This window comes from Paroedura picta, chromosome 13 (genome assembly GCF_049243985.1).
Source record: "Paroedura picta isolate Pp20150507F chromosome 13, Ppicta_v3.0, whole genome shotgun sequence".
Lineage (NCBI taxonomy): Eukaryota > Metazoa > Chordata > Lepidosauria > Squamata > Gekkonidae > Paroedura > Paroedura picta.
The window spans coordinates 49,326,350-49,332,314 of record NC_135381.1 but is presented as its reverse complement, the minus strand read 5'-3'; the positions used below and the strand labels follow the sequence as shown (position 1 = coordinate 49,332,314).

The following is a 5,965-nucleotide window of genomic DNA, read 5'->3' as shown; positions in this document are numbered from 1 at the left end:
TGCCTGCCGACCCCATGCTCGCCTTCGTGAAAGAGGCCGATGCACCCAGCTCCACCCCGGGAGCCCTGCTGTCGCAGCAGGTGTGGCCCGCAGATCTGCTACACCCCTGTGCATCCTCCTGTCGATGGTCGCTGTTTCTCGAGATCCCTTTGCCTCGGGGCAGCCAGGGCTCCTTCTGAGGAAGGGCCTTCGGACAACCGGCAGGTTGACCCGCCCCCTTTGGGACCCCAACCTCGAAGCGAGTCAGCGATCTCTGGCACATTTCATTGATCGGTGCCAGTGAGCTGACGCAGGGGCCTCCCTGCTTTTCTTCTCTCCCCTACAGATGAAAGAAGACCCTGCAGGAGTGCCCTTCCTCCCCCCCCCCTCCTCCTGCCTTCCTCATGCTGGGACTCTGGAGCAAAACCAAGCCTCCCAAACCCATTTCAGCCATTTGTCGTTGGCAGCTCTTGCAGCGGTCCCCAGTGGCTCCCCCTCCTCTTGGGACGGGTCTGGTCCCTCCTCCTGAGAAGCCAGAAGACTCGCCTGTGTTCCTGTCCCAGTGCACATTTGAACGAGGCTGAGATCAGACCAGGGCCAGCTTCCTTGGAAGCCTGCTGAAGGACAAAGCAGCTAAGCGGCCAACGCCACAGCTGGAGCCCCGGGACGGGGTGGCTGTGAAACTCTCAACCCCAAGGTGCTCCCTGGGGAGAGCAACAGAAGTCTCTCTCTCTCCCGTCTGGCGCTGGACCCGAAACACTTGCTCATTCCAGTAGAACTGTACCCTCCTGGGGCACCGCAGTCAGAAACAGTGTTTCTCAGTGCTGTGGACAACACAGAGGAGGACACAATTGCAGAACCTCAGGAACCAGAAGGAGTTGCAGAGGGGGGTAGAGCCTCGCAACTAGAAACAGTGTTCCTCAGAGCTGTGGGCAACACAAAGCGAGCTTCCTCGCACCCAGAAACAATGTTTCTCAGTGTTGAGGACAACACAGAACAAGACACAACTGCAGATCCTCAGGAACCAGAAGGGGCTCCCGGGCCAAGTGTCAGACAATTGCCCAGAGCAAACAAAGGAATCCCACCAGACGGATTTTCTCATGTGGTCAAGGCACCTGAGCCTTTCACATGGAGAGAGATAGAAAGGATGCCTGCCAACGAAGCAGCAAAGTGGAGAAAGCTGCAGAAGAAGAGACTGAATCTCTGATCAAGAACCAAACCTGGACACTCACAGAGGACAGCGGGAGGCAAGTGGATCTTGGTGCTGCTCTTTGGGCTGCTCTGCTATGGTCTCTAGCATTTCACAGCAGCAAAGGGAGAACTGAGTGAAGAGTTCTCCACATCTCTACACATGATGCTTTGGGTGGGAACGTGGACACACTGGAAATGGGGGGGGGCAATCTTAGGCCCTAGAAAAATCTTAGAAAAAGCTTGGTAGCTCTCTCTGTACCTGGTCTGCAACTGCATAGTCCCATGTTTGTGTACACAGAAGAACACTCGATGAACAACAGTTACATATAAGTGTAACGCCATTTTTTATTTCTTTTTATTAAAGAGTTATATGCAAGTATTTTTGTATTCATATAGAAAGTTTGTAATAAAACTCCTGGTGGATATTCTCATTTTTGCATTCTAGTGAAATATTTGTCCATGGAGATTTGTCCAGGGATATTTTTCAACTAAGGATTTCCACATCAACTACTTCAGATCTCATCGAAATAGGGATGAAGTTTCAGGAATTCTTTATTCAGCAGTTCAATACCAGCAAGAGTGCTTTATCTACCCGGGGCCCTGTTCCATATTTCCCCAAAAAAACTGTGGTCAATATAGTAGAAGAAAGTTCACATCAGCACTGTATGTATTAAAGTGATTTTCTTAACTCAGTTAAAACCTACATTTTAGACTTAGCCCTGAACCTTGTTAATTTTACTGTAGATACACCAAACATGTAAATTTTAACATTAATATTAAAGATTCATGTATACCTTGGAAATTTGTTATAGAACTTCACAACATTAAGGCATAATTGTTTTGAGGCAAATATTCCTTTTCTATTGGCTAAAAAGCAGAAGTCTAGAAAGCTCCTGAATCAGCCTATATGTGCATCTGTATTACAGGGCACAGAGGATGTATAGGCTCTTCACAGTTCTTAAAACGAACTCACTTCTCCACCAGAGTCCGCCTGTCCTTAAGTTTTAATGAGTTGAATCCAGCAATCCATATGTAGTCAATGTTCCCTTGTTACCTGTCTGCTTCCAGGGATGTGGGACACAGGAACAGAGCCATGCAGTCAGGGAGGCTGCACAGATGAGAGAGGAAGAGCAAAAATTGCCCCTCTTGATTCTTCTGTCGTTGAGGAGTGAGGAGAGGGCAAGTTTGTCTTCAGTACAACTTCCCTGGCCTGTCTGAGTCAACGCTCCTGGTTCAGAAAAGACAGCAAGCAGGAGAGAAACAAGGGGAAGATCCACAGCCCTGGTTCTTAAGGAACCCACTCAGTGCGTTGTATCGTTGTTTCCAAGCTGATAAGAAACGTAACTTCATCTGCCTGGTTGGTTGAAGTCCTTGAACAGTTAAATAGGGCTGATTGCCACAAAAAGGAGTTCCTGATACTGCTACTTCACTCTTTCTGCCCAAAGCTGACCTGTAGCAATGATGGATGCCTATCAGTGAAATTCCTTCTCTACTTTCTGAATTGGCATACAAGTTTTAGACTGAAGCATCTTGTTGGGTTCTCTAAATTTCATACCATTGTTGTTTCTTTTGTAGTGCTGGATGCAAGACCTCATCATCAGTGGCCAGGGGGTTTCAAGGTGGTATCTATGAGCTTGCACAGAAATCACATGAAGTTGGCATGTTTCCACAGACCTAATTTTCACTCTCAATCATGGGCTTCATTTCACCTTGACAAACCGAACACTGCCTTTTGGACAGAAGCACAGAACATTTGGCAAGAAGGTATCTAAATGTTTCTGTAACTCTGCAAAGGGTATTTTGCCTCTGTAATTGTAATTGAGTTTTTACTTAATAAAATGGTGCCTGTGAATGTTTTAAATCTTTTTTAAAAGTGCCTTTCCTTAGCTATCTGTCAGAACATTTTTCTCTCACTCCAGGCAATAGATGTTGTTCCCCCTTCCTCCATTTTATTCTCAAACAGTCCTGTGCAGAGCAGGTGGGATAACAGATCATGGCTGGCCCAGGGAAACCCAGCAAGTTTCATGATATTCAGTATTTTCACACACACACAATAATGCACTTTCAATCCCGTTTTAGTGCACTTTGCAACTGGATTTTGCCATGTGGATTGGCACAATCCGCTTGCTATGGGGTGCTAAAGTGGATTGAAACCACATTATTTTGCATGTGTGAAAGCATCCAGAGTGACTCCCTGGTCTTAGCCTGACTCAGCGTGCCAGCTAAAGTGAGGACTGTATGTCAGGCCGAGTGTTGTTTCCTTGGTATTAATACAGGGTTTGGATCCACTGTTTTTAAACTAATTGTATCTAACATAATGATGAAGTATTCTGTGATCCATTAACCAGGTTTCTAAACTTCCCTCCCCACAGGTTCTCGTGAGCATTCCACCTCTATGGTGCAAATGCTGGACTTCCCAAGGGTCACCAATCTTGGTGGAGCTCCAGGAAGCCCAATGGCAACCACCCCGAAGGGAACAAGGAGGCGTCTTGGAAACCCGCCCCATGGAGGGGCCAGTGGGAAAGTAGGGTGCCATGATGTTGTAGCTATTAGGAATGAAGGTGAGACCAACACGCCCACCAGATTTCCACTTGCTGACCAATGACAGAGATTCATAGCCTTTCCAGATTCAACTCTTGAGAAGTGGTTAACAACACGCATTTGGCAAAATACAGAAATGCGATTGCTGGAAATGTGGACAGTGTTTCCAGGAAGTAGTTTTTCCCTTGGACTGTCTAATTCAGGGATGGAAAACCTCCATAAAGCCATATTGTGCCCATTGGTGCATGTCGTTACTGGGGAGGAGTTGTATAACAGAATTAAAGCTTTGCATCTCTAACAGAGTGTCCGAGGCTGGCAGCAGAAAATAAGTAGCTGAAAAGTGACTTTCAAAAACCACGCTAAAAACACCCAAGACAGGGTTCAACATGCAATTCAAAAATAAAATTGCTTGCTTTCACGGAGTAAATTCACTATCCTGTGCAGAGATCTGAAAAGAAACGTTTTTAGCGAGTTTCCACCAACTTTCCCATCATGCGGAATACCCCCTGGTTGGCCTCCCTAGCTTACCTCCCGTCAACCAGCACCCTTGAGCACTGACCTTCTCTCTAGGGCAGTGAGGAGTCCCCTGTGCGCAGGCATGCCTGGACTTCTTTCATCTGGAGCATAATGACTGAGCTTCTCCCCTAAGTGCAGGCACTGAGTGCGGCGGGTCAAGGGCACTCTGCCTTATTCTTCATGGCCTTTCACGCCACCCCCCGCAGCCCATCCTGATATTTGCTTCTCTGATTTCATGGTGAGAGGGAGCATTCACCCATTTGCACAAAATGAAAGGGGAAGAATAAGAGGAGTTGGCTGATATCTGGAAGGGAGACTGATGAGTATTTTGTATAGGCAAGCCCCCTTGACCACTGATCGCCTATCTCAAGGGCAACAATGAGTGAGCTATCTGAAGGCAAGCTTGGACTTCTTTCAGTGTCAGGAAGATCATTGCCCCGCAATATCAGCTAGACAATTCATCAGGGTTTTGGACTAACTACCCTTTTCTCCACCCCCAGGGCTAAATATCAGGAAGGAGGAAGACGATGAGTCTGGCACAGAAGACCAACAGTGACAAGGAGGGCACAGTTCTTCTAAAAATGTTTTTAATGGATTTAATGTGTTTAATGTTTTTAATGTTTTTCATGCTTTTAATGTGTTTAATGTTTTAATGGATTTAATGTGTTTACTGTTTTTAATGTTTTTCATGCTTTTAATGTGTTTAATGTTTTTAATGTTTTAATATTTTTAATGTTTTAATGTTTGTTTACACTTGTTTAATAAATTGTTTAATAAATAATAAGTTTATATTGTATTGTTATTAAAACCTCTCCGTATTTCTTGAGTAAATGCTAACATAGTACTTGAGTGTACATGGGTACATAGGTGGGGAGAAACAAATCTCCCCAGGGCCTGCACTATCACCAACTCAAGAACACATGAAGGGTTATGGTTTTTGGTTTATAATATTATAAACAAATGGTTACCCAAAATTATTTAAAGGTGATGGAGGTAAAACCCGGGTCTGTTCCAGTGAGAGACAGCTCTCACAGTCAGGAACTTCTTCCTGATGTCCAGACAGAATTTCTTTAGAATTAATTTCATCCCATTGGTTCTGGTCTGTCCCTCTGAGGCAAGAGAGAATGCTCCTTCCTCCATATGGCACCCTTTTAAATACTTGAAGATGGTTACCAGATCCCCTCTCAGTCGTCTCCTCTCCAGGCTAAACAGACCAAGCTCCCCCAGCCTTTCTTCATACGTCTTGGTCTCCAAACCCCTCACCAGCTTTGTTGCCCTCCTCTGGACACGCTCCAGCTTGTCTACATTCCTCTTCAACTGGGGCTGTTTGGGTAGGTGGGTACCCAAAGTTTCTGCAGGGGTTCCATGCGCCATGCAACTTCTCTGGGTTATAAGAAGCAGGGTTTAAACAAACAGCTCTTCTTTTGCCAAGAGCTTCCCCATCACTCCTTCGAGGCAGTGGAGGAGTGTTGGGGGCTGCAGCAAAAGCATCTCTTCATCCGGAGGAGGAGGAGGAGGAGGAGGTCCAGCTGTTCTGCCGGGACTTGGGCAAGAGGAGTCAGGAGCCGAGAAGTAGAGCCCCCGTAAACTCACTCCCACGACATCACTCTCGGGCTTCGAATCGGAACTCTAAGGAAAAGTCGTGTATTGAAGGAGTTGGCCTTCAGAGCCCACCAACACGGTTTTTGACAGAGAGACCGAGAGACTGGGAAGGGGCTGGGCTTTCACACAGGATTGC

The 5,965-nt window shown here is 46.3% G+C and overlaps 1 long non-coding RNA gene across 2 annotated transcripts; it reads left to right on the top strand.

Moving 5' to 3' along the window:
• Positions 1-1,297: 1,297 nt before the first annotated feature.
• LOC143822649 (uncharacterized) lies at positions 1,298-4,843 on the top strand. 2 transcript variants are annotated; one of them, XR_013226225.1, is made up of 4 exons: positions 1,298-1,833; positions 2,746-2,934; positions 3,543-3,731; positions 4,728-4,843. It is a non-coding gene; the product is annotated as an uncharacterized LOC143822649 (long non-coding RNA). The 2 variants fall into 2 exon arrangements; XR_013226224.1 differs by lacking the exon at positions 1,298-1,833 and having other exon boundaries at positions 2,413-2,934.
• The last annotated feature ends 1,122 nt before the right edge of the window (positions 4,844-5,965 follow it).